Here is a 13569-nt window from a genome sequence, read left to right as displayed (position 1 = left end):
TGGGTAAAAAAGAAAAATAAAAAATAAACAAAAAACAACACATCTAAAACTTTTATACAATTGGGAATTTTAGAATTTTTATATCTTTATAATCTTTAAAACCTAGCTTTTAATCATTTAACTTTCATTTTTTGGACTGTAATATGTACAGAAGCAGGCACCTATATTTTTGGAGCCAGGTGTGTGTGTGTGTGTGTGTGTGTGTGTGTGTGTAGTGAGGGAAACAATGACCAGAGATGGGACTACAAAAAGAAACAAAAATTAGATTGTAGGAATACAGACTATCTTGAGATTAATGGAAGTAATGAAAGAGTTTAGGCAGAGAAGATAGATGATCCTATTTGCCTTCCAGAAAGATCATGATGCTTTCAGTATGAATGTTGGATTTAGAGGAGGAAAAGGCTGAACCCACTGGAGATCTATCTATACTGCAGTAACCATAAGCAGGTAATAAATAATAACTTGAATTAGGGAAGTAGTAGTAGTAGTTGAAATGGAATGGGATGGATGATTCGAAAACATAATAAGGAGGAAGTTTGTTTGTTTGTTTTTAAATATATTTTATTGATTTTTTACAGAGAGGAAGGGAAAGAGATAGTTAGAAACACCGATGAGAGAGGATCATCCATCAGCTGCCTCTTGCACACCCCCTACTGGGGATGTGCCTGCAACCAAGGTAGAGCATTGGCCTGTGGAATGAAAGGTTTGACTCTGGTCAAGGGCATATGCCCTGATTGTGGGCTCAATCCCCTGTAGGGGGCATGCAGAAGGCAACCAATCAATGATGCTCTCTCATCACTGATGTTTCGATCTCTCTCTCCATCTCCTTTCCTCTCTGAAATCAATAAAAATATATTTAAAAAAAAACAAGCATAAAAGGAACTCACGCTCAAGATCATCTAGGTTTATTAATATACCTAAATACAGGGTGTCCCAAAAAATGTATACACAATTTGAATAATTATAAAGGCAGGGTTTCTAAAAATACATTTCATTTTCAAAATTGAGCTATCAGCTCCTAAGGTGTGGATACATTTTGGGGGGATACCCTGTATATTTCTACTCTAGGAAAATTAAAAATAATGTACTTAAATAATCTAAGAACTGAAAGTGAGAGTTCCTCATTTTTTGTTTCAATGAGCTCTATAGGAATATAAAATAGGACCTAATAATCTTAGACACTGTAGCTATTATTTAAAGGGCTTTTGCTATTTGTGGTTTTCTGAAGCCTCTGCTCAGAATGATCCATACTGTTTCTGAAGACTTTAAGACAGGCTAGCACAGCGGTGAACACCCCCGACAGCTGAGACAGGCTAATGACTTCAAAGTTGCCTTTCGTTGTGTACCCATTGCTCACTCGTAAAGTCATCCTCCTCCTCTTCTCCATTCAGCAGTTACTTGCACAATCTGCCATCCTCAATCCTTCATCTGTGGCCAGCTTAACTGAGCAGTCCAATGTCAATGACCAAATTTAAAACACCTTTTCATTGAAATAACATTTCATTTGACAAGTGTTTGATGTTATTCTGTTGCCACTGTCATATTCAGTTCCCTGTAAGCCTTACCTTTATGATCCTCAGACCATTAAGCATTTAGGTATTAAGTCTATAGATGTGCAGAAATCATCTCATGGAGGGGGGTTGGGGGGGGTGTAACATTTCAGCGATTTTCCCAAGAAAACATAGGAAGAAAGGAGAAGCGGTTTTGAAACTGCTCCATGAAGTGAGACTGCCGTCTGCCCGGATGTGGGCATACAATACCTGGGGTTTTTCTAAATTCAGCCTAGATCCTCCCCAGAGCTCTAGATCCATATTGCAACTGCCATTTGACCACACCACTGCGATGTGTGGTTAATGGCAGTTCAGACTCATCAAGTCCAAAATGGCACTCATTTGCTGCACCCCGCCCCCATCTGGTTGCCACCCTTACTTATCTCATCTGGTAAAATCTACCTGGATCCTCCCCACGAAACCAGAACAGCATCATTGCCACACCCCTCCTCTTACCCTGCACCTGGCCCCAGCAGTCAATTACCAAAATCGGTTGATTTGGCCTCCTGAATATTTTTGGAATTTCTCTTGGCATGATCACTAATACTCACCTAATGATCCTTTCATCCTTGATCTCTGCTCTACAAGTACCCTTCTTGCCCTGCTCCTCCCAACTAACCTGCCCCTCACCCACAGCTGGTACAAGTATCCGCCATCATTACTCTAGTCATTCCCTCCTCGCCATGGTAGGGAAGACACAGTTCTCATGGTTTGTCTTCTGGCTGCTTATTCCAGCCTCATCTTTTTTTCTTTTTTCTTTTTCTTTCTTTCCCCCCCACTGCAGAAATTCAGGGCTGAAGTGAATTTCTCAACACATCATTTGTCCCTTGTGCTGCATGGCTTTTCTGTTAGGATCTGGATTTGCATCCCATCCCCCATTTTTGAGCTGGGAAACCCGCATTTGTCTTTAAAATCTTTTTTTAAATATATATTTTATTGATTTTTTTTACAGAGAGAAAGGGAGAGGGATAGAGCCAGAAACATCAATGAGAGAAACATCAATCAGCTGCCTCCTGTACACCCCCTACTGGGGATGTGCCCGCAACCAAGGTACATGCCCTTGATCGAAATCGAACCTGGGACCCTTGAGTCCTCAGGCCGATGCTCTATCCACTGAGCCAAACCGGTTTGGGCCATCCTTGATCTCTGGTCTACAAGTACTCTTCTTGCCCTGCTCCTCCCAACTAGCCTTCCCTCACCCACAGCTGGTACGAGTAACATTGCCTCGCCATGGTAGGGAAGACACAGTTCTCATGGTTTGTCTTCTGGCTGCTTATTCCAGCTTCATCCTTTTTTTTTTTTTTTTTTCTTTCTTTCCCCCCCAGAAATTCAGGGCTGAAGTGAATTTCTCAACACATCATTTCTCCCTTGTGCTGCATGGCTTTTCTGTTAGGATCTGAATTTGCATCCCATCCCCCATTTTTGGGCTGGGAAACCGCATTTGTCTTTAAAATCTAACTGCAGAGTTGTCAAGTCACTTATTGTTCCTCCGTAAACCTTGGTAGACCACCCTTCCCATCATAATGACATGCTTTCATGTCTTCCTGCCTACTGAATGGGCCCGCCCATCACTGAGTTGGTACTCAGTTTGGAAGCAGGGAGCAAAGATAAGAGAACAAATACCAGTTGAGAGAGAGAGAGAGAGAGAGAGAGAGAGAGAGAGAGAGAGAGAGAGAGAGAGAGAGAAAGAGAGAGAGCCGAAACCGGTTTGGCTCAGTGGATAGAGCGTCAGCCTGCGGACTGAAAGGTCCCAGGTTGGATTCCGGTCAAGGGCATGTACCTTGGTTGCGGACACATCCCCAGTAAGGGGTGTGCAGGAGGCAGCTGATCGATGATTCTCTCTCATCCATGTTTCTAACTCTCCATCCCTCGCTCTACCTCTCTGTAAAAAATAAATAAAAATTTAAAAAATCAATAAAATATATATGAGAGAGAGAAGGTTCTGAGGTTCTGTAATTACTAACAAATGTTCAGCAAATGACCTATGTTGAACCTGTGGCTGGACTTTAACACAGCAACCGACACAGTGGACATAACGTCTAACAGGCAGGCTACCAAAGGGTGGAGCTCAGCGCCGCACCGCACCTGCAGGGTCAGGGAGGTGGGGAGGGGGGGGGCTCGAACCCCTCACACAAGGCTCTAAGCGTCTCGACCCGCCAAGCAGACGGCCTCTCCACGGGCCGGCGGCCCATTTCCTAGGACTCCCCCCGCCACCAGCCGCGGCGCTGGCTCCGCTGCGGCAACCCCGGCCGGAGGGGCCTCCATCTAGCACGGCCCCCCCCCTCCCCATCCCCTCCCCCCCCAGAGAAGGGGCTGCTCCCTAGCAGCAAGATGGCGTCCTTCGGTCTTCCCTCTCTCCTCCAAGAACCCCCTCTTCTTGGCCCCCATAACAGAGAGAGAGAGAGACGTCGCGGCGCCAGCGCAGAGATCCGGGAAACCCCACGAGCCTGCGGCCACTCCCAGGCCCCCGGGAGGTGATTTCATCTCCTCGGGCCCCGGGAGCTGGGGGTGGGGACGTCCCAACTGCAGCCCGGCCGGCCGCAGCCCGCACCCCCCGACCCCACCCCACCCCACCCCACCCCCGCAAGCTATTGTTCTCCGGCTCCGGCCCCCGACCGCCCAGGCGCCGCCACAGGAGCGGAAGTCCCGCCCCCTCCGGCCGGCTCCACCCCCAGCGCCCCGGAAGTGCTCTGCGGCGGCTGCAGCGGAGCGGGCTGGAGGAGGGTGGGTCTGTCGAGAGCAGGGCGTCTCTCGTCCTCCTCCTCCCCCTCCTCCTCCTCCTCCTCCTCCTCCTCCTCATCCTTCCCCTGCCGCCCAGCCTCCGCCGCCGCCGCCCGCCGGACTCCTCCTCCCGCTGCTCGCGGCGCAGAGCCTCCGGGACGAGGACCGAGTGCTCTTCTCCGCCGGCGCCAGCCCCGCCGCGGCTTCCGGGGCCCGTGGGGCGGCGGACGGTGTGCGGTGCAGGTGAGCGGGCCCGCCGGGCCCCTCGGAGGGGCGGCGGGGGCGGCCGGAGGGGCGGCGGGGGCGTGTCCGGTTGGCAGCGGGCCGAGGCCCCGGCGCCGGGCCCGGCGCGGAGATTGCACCGCCCGCGTTCTGCCCGGGGCGAGCCCGCGATGGAATCCGGGCGCCGTGTTCGCCTCCCCGGAGCCCGGGGCGGGCGCGCCTCCGCGGGCGGGCGGGCGGCGGCGGGAGGTCCCCCGCTCCCGACACCCGCTCCAAGTTTTCTGGGTCGGAAGGTCACCCCGCATCTCTGGCCCTCCGCGCGGAGGACCCGGCCTGGGCGGTGCCCGCGATCGGGGGGACCCGCCGCCGCCGCTACCCAAGACTCTGCGCCTCAGACCGCTCCTCTCCCCTCCATCCTTTCAGCCCCTGGCCTGTGCTAGAGCGGCTCAAGGAAAGGTTTTGGGGTGTTTTTTTGTTTGGTTGGTTGTGTGTGTGTGTGTGTGTGTGTGTGTGTGTGTGTGTGTGTGTGTGTGTTCAGAAGGGTTATTAGATTTTACGCACTGAACTCAATAAGCCGGTTCTGGGCTCTTGCACAGGTTTGGCCCATATTCGGGTAATTCCGCCCCTAGAACGAGGAAGACAATATAAGTAGTATTTTGAGCGAAGGGTAGTCCGCCCCTGTAGGTTTTCCAGAAGTGGCAGATGTGATGTGTGCGCGTTAGGCTGGTACATATGTGCCTGTGTCTAAGGAGGCGGGGCCGCCTGTGTTTTAAGGTTTAGGGAGAACTAAGGAGTTAACTGGCCCTTGCCCGGGAACCAGAATGGCCAGACTTGTGAGAGCTCATCCAAGTGCCATGGAGGTTGTGTGAGAACTCCAGTGCCACACCCAGCGTGTCAACCTGAAAAACACCTAAGTTACACATTCTGTCTGGTGATGGTGGTGGGGGGAAGCTATACAGCATGTGTCATAGGTGAAATCTTGTCCTTCATTACAACTTGAATCATGTTCCAAAAATGGGGTGTAACAAATTTTCTCAGTGAACTCACAGGAGAAGGCATTTTATTTAGCTTATGTTTCATTTGGTTTATGTATTTATTTAAATACAGCGTTATTATAAAATGACTGCAACTCTAAAACATTTTTAGACTTATAATTTCTTCAGGGCAGAAGCCATGTCTTTACCCGTCTGTTTCCCTGTGATGGGCCTAGAACCTAGACATTATTCATTCATTTCTTCATTGAATGAATGAAAGTGTAAGTGAGCTCACAGTTGCCTTCCAGGAGTCATTTATTTTATTGGGCTGGGTTTGGTGTGGGTGTGGGTGTGGGTGTGTGTGAGTGTGTTCCAGTTTCTTGACAAATACAGACTTCGCTTTGCCCGTCTGTTCTTTAGCACCATCAAAGAACAATTCAAGAGGAATCCCTCGCTCTCCTTCCAAAACTCTGTCCTCCCTTGAAAGGTTAACATTATATTTGGGGAATTGTGGCGAGGAATTATAATAGTTTGTATCCCAGAGTTAAAGGTTTACTACTTGAGCATGTTTGTCCAAGAGATTTCCTGGTGATAGTAAGTTTAAGTGTAGTGCTGATAGCCGTACCCGGTCTTAATAAAAAGAGGAAATTGGGAGCTGCTATTGTTTGGAAAACATGGTGCATCTCAGAATTGGGCTTATAGCGGCTCATTTTTCCCGTGGATGCATGAAATCCTGTGACGTCCAATATGACCTTGGCATCATTTACCAATAGCCACATTCACACCTCTTTTCAGAGACGCTGCTCTCTAGTGTGTCTGCTGAGGGTGCAGTCCTCTGTATCATCTATTTTGAAGCAGTTCTTTAACACTTTCTTTGAAGGACTTTCAGGTGGAAAATGGCCAATGATAGGAAAGACCCTTGCCTACCATGAGTGTGGGGGGTAATGTTTGTCTGAAGGTAGTTGGGTTATTTTCACTTTAGGAAGGTCCAAATAAAAAAGGTGCTGATATCCTCTTTCCTTTCCAAATATCCGGTGGTGGTTCTACACTGGTTTCCTAAGCTCCGCTTCTGAATAAATATACCACTGTCATTTCTTCTATATGTGCATATCAGTGTACTATGTACTAGTAACCCTTACTAGTTGGATGGCAAGGACAATCACTTTTAAAATACTAGAATAAGAGTCTGTTAGTGAGGGAAAAGATTTATGATTTTGAAGAAGTAGGGAGACAGTATATGGTTCCCATTGTTTTATAAAACGTTTTAATTTTTAGACGCTAAGGAGAGGAAGGAAGCCTGCAATTTATTACCTCATTGTCATTATCACTGTACAGTGGTCAGATTTCCCCTTTTGAATGTAATCAACCCTCCTGATAATAACATTCCTCATACATTGATTGCCTGCCAAGTCCTGTGATAAGAGCTTTACGTACCTTATTTCAAATCTCTGCCAGATAGGTAGTTTTCCTGCTCTTTACTCAGTGAAGCCATTTGCCAGTGGCTAGGCAGCTAGTGCGTAGTAAAGTCTGAATATTAAAGTTATGACTTCTTAAAGCTTGGGTATTGCAATTAATCCTAAGAGGCTGAGGAATGAGATTCGGGAAAGCAAGATACTGATCTCAGCACACGGTTGGCTAGTGGGGCCTGGGGCTACGTACTAGCAACCCTGGTCAAGTAGCTGGCAGTGCAGTGGCAGTTAATCTCTCTTGTTAATCTCCAGTGTATATACAAATGCAGCGTTATCCCCTTTTATAGGTGCTGTGATGAAAAAAATGGTTGGGCCATATTCATATAAGTGTCCTGAAAAAATAGAGTACATTATTAGGAACTCAGCTAATGGTGTTGGATGACTGCTTTTTACCTCTGAAGTATTTGAAATTTGAGAGGATTTTTTGAAACCTATTTATAGTAATCTTTCCTTAAGGCATGCTGTTCTTTCTTTCACTAAAAGAGATTGAAGGAGGAGAGGTTGTAGGGGAATGGGAAGAATGGTAAAAGAAGCAAAGGTGTACTGAGTGTATTTTTGCCGTTTTAAACCACATGCCATTTTCTTTTTGGTTTTAATATGGAGGCTTAAAGTGGGCTGAACTCTTGTAAGGGGCTAATTGCTATTCAGTGCTAGAAGAATTCCCTTCACTCTCTCTAAGCCTGTGCAGTTTAAAAAAAGAAAAAAAAAATCAGCTTTAAATGGGCTTAAGACAAATGTGTTCATCTTTTGGTTTTAAAAAAAAAAAAGGTACATAGCTCTATGTAAAAAAAACTCATTATCTAGCCCTCATTAGTAACAATTATTTTTTATTTCTTTTTAGCTCTAAGACACCTTATCGTACTCATTAGGATTTGGTTATAATATATTGAAAGTACAATCAAAGCTTTGAGTTTTTAAAGGACTTGTGAGTAAATTTTAGAAGAGAATTTTTATCTTTGATTTAATTATACCTGAAGGTGAAGACTTAATTTCTCAATGTCAAGAAGGTAGTCTGTACAAGCCAAAAAAGCAAATTTCCATAAAATATTATAATACTATCCTGAAGGGCTTTCCCAGCTAGAATCCTATATTAGATTCAGTAGATATAACCTTTGACACAAGTAATCTCTTTGAAATGTGGGATCCAATTTCACTGCTGAGTTCACTTATTGAAGCTAAATATCAGGGTTTGACAGTGTCATCGTGAAGAATAAAGCAGCAAGATTGTGAACTGACTTCTACTCCCAAATGCATTATGAAGGTGAGGCAAAGATCATGATTGTCGTCACCGAACCCACAGGATCTCTGCTTCTGTGTTAAGCAGGTGAATAGCTAGCATAGTAGTGCATTGAAAGTGGAGGTTGCCACACCGCTGAGTGATGGCAAATGCTTTGGTTCAGCTGCTCTGTCTAGATCTGCTCTGGATTACTGCAGCCGCCTTTTAGCCTCTGGTTGCTCCCCACCACCAACTCCTCTTTCCTCCCCGTGTTGTTAGAGCAATCATGATACTTCCCTGCTTAAAACCCTTTTGCAACTCCTCTTTTCCCATTAAAATAAATTCTAGACTCCTTTTATCCTCAATCACATATACAAAACCTTCAAGATCCTCCTTCCTGACCTCAGAGCGTCATCTTTTTTTCTCCAGGAGATTCAGCTTCAGCAATGCCAAGCTTCTGGAATCCAGCATTTTCTCAGTCCTTCATTTTTCTCTTCCTGTCATTTTAGCCACTCCTTCCCGCCAGTCTAGTATACTTCTACTGGTCCTTCAGAACTCAGCTTAGACTATGTCTCCAAAATTTGCATCTTGATTAGTTTCTTTCTCTTAACACCATTTCTGGTGGAAGAATGGGGAGACAGACAAAAAACAACTTTCAAGATGACTAGTTATGTGCCATCATAAAAATATAGCTCTTATACTATGGACAGACAGTGCCTTCATTAGCCTATTGTAAATTTTGTTAACCACTCCACAGTAACCTCGTAACTACGTACACATACACTCTTAAAAGCCTTCACAGGCCTTTATCCGAAGTTCCCAAACTTTCTCAGTTTATGGCAGCCTATTATAAGTCAGTAAGTTTTTTATAGCATCCTTAGGTCAAAAGAAACACGTAATGGTTTCATTTCTTACACTAGCAGCCCTGTGCACGAATCTGTGCTAGTAGCTCTTCGCTTGCTGCCCTGCCCCCTCCTGGCTCTCCACCGCGCCTGCTGGTAGCCAGTAGCTCACTGCCACCCTCCTATAGCTCCCTCCACCCCCCAATAGGTCGCTGCCAAGGCCCCTCCGCTGCCCGCTTGTAGCTTGCTGCCCCACCCTCCTACTGATCCATGATCCGGTTGTTACTCGGTGGGTCGTTATGTTTCATAGCATAATGGGCATTTGCACATGACATCTTTATTACATGGGATAGTTAGAAACAACTTAATATATACATTTATGTCCCAGCAATTTAGAAGCTGTTTGAAAAACTGATACACATAAATAACTTTCCTTCTAAACTACATAGAGCTACTTTGTGTACACAAAGGTTTATTCAACCATTCACTTGTACTTGGACGTTTAAGTATTTACCAATATTTTTCTATTACAAATTACCTATAATCTATAATAATAAAAGCATAACATGCTACTCAGAATAGACGACCTTCCAGACGAAGCCGGTGCTGCGAGGAAAGCCCAGGTTCTGGGTGCCTGCCGGTGGCTGGAGGGAGGGAAGCCTGGTCCTGGGTGCCAGAGGGAAGCCAGTGCCAGCAGCTGGGGGAAAGAGGCCTACTCTTGCACAAATTTGGTGCATCAGGCCTCTAGTATTACAATGAAAAACTGTTTATATGTATTTTTGTACTGTTGGAGGTATATCTTCAAGATAAATTCTCGTATAAGCTTTATTAGATATTGCTAAATTCCTCCCCCTATGCAGTTTATTATTTTGAATTTCCATCAGTAGTGTATAAAAGCGCCAGTCTCTGTACCCACACTTTTCCCTTTCCTCTGCCCTGCTGACCCCTCCTCCCCCAGGTGCATTATCTTTGTCTTTTTCTCCCTTAAGCTCCAAGGACCCTTCTTTTGCCTCTATAACTTGTTTCTTTAGCCCATTTCTTCTACGGCTCACTTTTACTACCTCTGTAACTTTCTAAATGAACGTTCTCTTAATAACTTGAGTTCCTGGTTCTGAATTCTTTCTTTTCCGAACTTAAGTACTGAGATTAATAATACATCATCCGTATATTGTATTGTTTGTTCACGACCCCAAGTCAAGTCTCCATCCATCACCATTTATCCCCTCTATACCCTATTCTTTTTGTGTATAAGTTTTAATTCACCCCAAACTTAACTACTGAAAGCCTACTGTTAACTGGAAGCCTTATCAATAACTTAAACAATCAATTAACATATTTTGTATGTTATATACAAATCTACCTAATAAAAGTAACGTGCTAACCTTCGTGATGCCCACCAGCCAATCAGAAGTGAGCATGCAAATTAACACAACAAACATGGCAGGTTAATATGCATATGCAGGCACCAAATGGCTCGGGGCATTCCACCCCACCCCAGCCGCTCTGGGCGTCTGGGTAGCGAGGAAAGGCAGAAAGGCTGCTTCTGTCCGGAGCAGAAAGGCAGCTCCAGCCAGAGCGAAGGCAGTGCCGGCAGCCAAGGAAAGGAAGGCCCAACCTTGCATGACTCTTCGTGCATGGGGCCTCTAGTAACATATATTCTTACCATGAAGTAAGCTAGAGAAAAGAAAATGTCATTAAGAAAGTCATGAAAAAATGTACAGCATTGTACATATTTATTGGCAAAAACCCACGTATAAGTGGACCTGTGCATTTCAAACCTGTGTTATTCAAGGGTCAACTGTACTTAATCTACTTCCATCTGTACAGATTTGCCTATTTGGAAATTTCTGGACTCCATAAATGGAATCAGACAATATGTAGTCTTTTTTAAGTGCTATGTAATTTACATCTAACATCATATTAGTATCACGTGTACAACATAATGATTTGCTATTAGTATATATTGAGAAATCATTACCACAGTAAATCTAGTTAAACATCCATTACAAAAATATTTTTTTTTCCTTATGAGAACTTTTAAAATTACCCTCTTGGCAACTTTCAACTAAGTCAGTAGTAGTATTAACTATAGTCACCATGCTATATATTAAAGCCCCTTGACTTATTTTTTTCACTAGAGGTTTGTACTTTTTGGTCCCCTTCACCCATTTTGCCCTCCCTCTGGGATATACCAGTCAGGTCTCTGTAATTATGAGCTTGTTTTTTTTTCTTTTCTTTTCTTTCTTGTTTTATTTTTCAGACCCACATGTAAGTGAGATCATACTAGATTTGTCTTTCTCTTGACAATGTAAGAAACATTCAAACCTATAGAGAATTTTTGTGAGTTTATTTGAGCCAAACTTTCAACAATTGCAGAGAAGCAAAATCTCATCAGATTAAGATGGTGCTTCAGCGAGCTACTGGCATACAGATTCGTGCACAGGGCTACTAGTGTAAGAATAAAACCATTACTTGTTTCTTTTGACCTAGGGATGCTATAAAAAACTTACTGACTTTATTTTATACAGTACAGTCAAGAGAGAAGACAAAAGTGAGTTACATGAAGTCCATTGGTGATAGATAAGGGAGACGGGAGAAAGCAGAGTGGGGGTTGGATTAAAAGTAAAATGATAGACATATACATCTTTTACATAGGTGGGTGCAGGATAGTTAATAGTCAACAATTAGCATGATAATAGCAATGAGAGGAATTATGTTCTCCCTGGGGTGCATTGGTTGTGCCCTGAGAGGTCTGGGGAAAAGGAGAGTTGCCCTGACATTCCAAAGGTATGTTATGGTAGGTGCAAAAGACAGTAGGCTAAGTTAAGGTAACGATTGACTTTAGTCAGGGAAGACTCTAGCCGAGGACATGACTACCCACCGTCAACTGCCTTTAGTTAAAAAGTTTTACTTTCAGATCATCCTTTGTGGTTACTTTAGGTCTCTGAGTTTGCAAGGCCCCCACACACAGGCTTTCCCTGAGCTTGTCAGGTAGCATGTGACCCCTTTAGTCCACACGTCCCCTTTTGGTCATAAATCATTCCAAAGGATGCATTGATGACCAACTTTTTGGTTGGATAATGAGGTCTGGTGGTGCTAGGGAGGCTCATTCCTAGAAAGTTTCAGTGTTAGCCTTTGTCTTCCTGAACAGTGGACCATTGGGAATGGGACAAGACCATAAGCTTGGATGGAAGTCAAGGCTGAATTTTTTTTTTTTTTTTTTTTTCTCCAAAGTGAAAAGCAGGTTCAAGCAAGGCAGTCAGGTTTTATGGGCCTTTATTAAGGAAAACATTTTGGATTACTTCTAACCTATCAGCTGTTATGGTGTATGTGTGTGTTTTTGCCGGTCTATATTTTGTATCTACTATAGCATTCACTTATAGTTTGAGGGCATTGCATACACCTTTCAGTTTTTATAATCTGACCATGAAATGAGTTTCAATTTACTATTTTACTTCCAATTGGAAACATTTAGGTGCTATTAATAATTTGATTTCTGCTATAATAGTTGTGCAATTGGAAGCTGTCCTCTTATGTGTGTGTTTTTAATTGGGGCCAAGATTGCAAGAACATAATGCTATAAATTACAATTACTATTTAAAATTCCAGAAGCCAGGAGGACAGAAGAGTTTCATAAGTAAATTTGCTGTGCCTTAGCAGCAGTTATAGAGGGCCATGTTTTTATAGCCATTGCAGCTTCTATTGGAATTAGTACAACTAGATGCTTTTCTTGGGTTAGGATGGTAAACACATTTTCATAGGTTTTGGCGTTTATATATAAAATTCCTTTGTTACTATTTCTTTTTTACTAACTTTTTGCAATAGCATTTTTTTCTAAATTTCAAGAGAAACCACAAAAAGTATTATTGATAACACAGAAGGTTATCTTATACACCTTTAGTAATTATTAACAGTTAGGCAATATACATCGGGTTTAAGAAAAGCCTAAAGAATATGTATAATTATTCTTATTAATATTAGCAGTAACATTAATTTGTAGGTATACAGGCCTTTTGATCTCATGGTATGGCTGCCTATACACTAATATATTGGTTGGGCTTCTCGTTCTTGAAAAGTTTTAGATCCTCATGGTAGATAGAGGTAAGTGTCAGATACAGGAACAGATGTCCATTTGTGGTTAGGCACCTGATAAGGTAAGGTCCCTTCCAACACCATTGAAGAGAGCCTTTAATTAGTGTTTTTCCCAATGGATAAGAATCTCCTAGTTGTATGTCGTGGTCTTGGAAGTCTACATCTCCAGGAGCACCTGGGAAATGAAAGTTACTAATTTATCAGTGCCTATAACTTGGTTAATGAGCCATTGGTAATAATGCAGAATGCCTTCTTTTATTTTAATTTATTAATTTTAAAATATATTTTATTGATATTTTTACAGAGAGGAAGGGAGAAAGAGAGTTGAGAAGCATCGATCAGATGCCTCCTGCACACTCCCTACTGGGAGTGTATGTGCCCACAACCAAGGTACATGTCCTTGATTGGAATCAAACCTGGGACCTTTGAGTCCGCAGGCCGATGCTCTATCCACTGAGCCAAACTGGTTAGGACCAGAATGTC

The 13569-nt window shown here is 43.8% G+C and overlaps 1 protein-coding gene across 1 annotated transcript in view; it reads left to right on the top strand.

Annotated features, from left to right (window-relative positions):
• Positions 1-4223: 4223 nt before the first annotated feature.
• RALA (RAS like proto-oncogene A) overlaps positions 4224-13569 on the top strand; it is a 30026-nt gene continuing 20680 nt past the window's right edge. The window contains exon 1 of the mRNA XM_084896430.1: positions 4224-4514. The gene's annotated coding sequence lies outside the window, so the exon portion shown is untranslated. The remainder of the gene's footprint in view (positions 4515-13569) is intronic.

Source organism: Pipistrellus hanaki (assembly GCF_964339955.1).
Source record: "Pipistrellus hanaki genome assembly, chromosome: 10".
Taxonomy (NCBI): Eukaryota; Metazoa; Chordata; class Mammalia; order Chiroptera; family Vespertilionidae; genus Pipistrellus; species Pipistrellus hanaki.
This window is presented reverse-complemented; position numbering and strand designations above follow the sequence as displayed.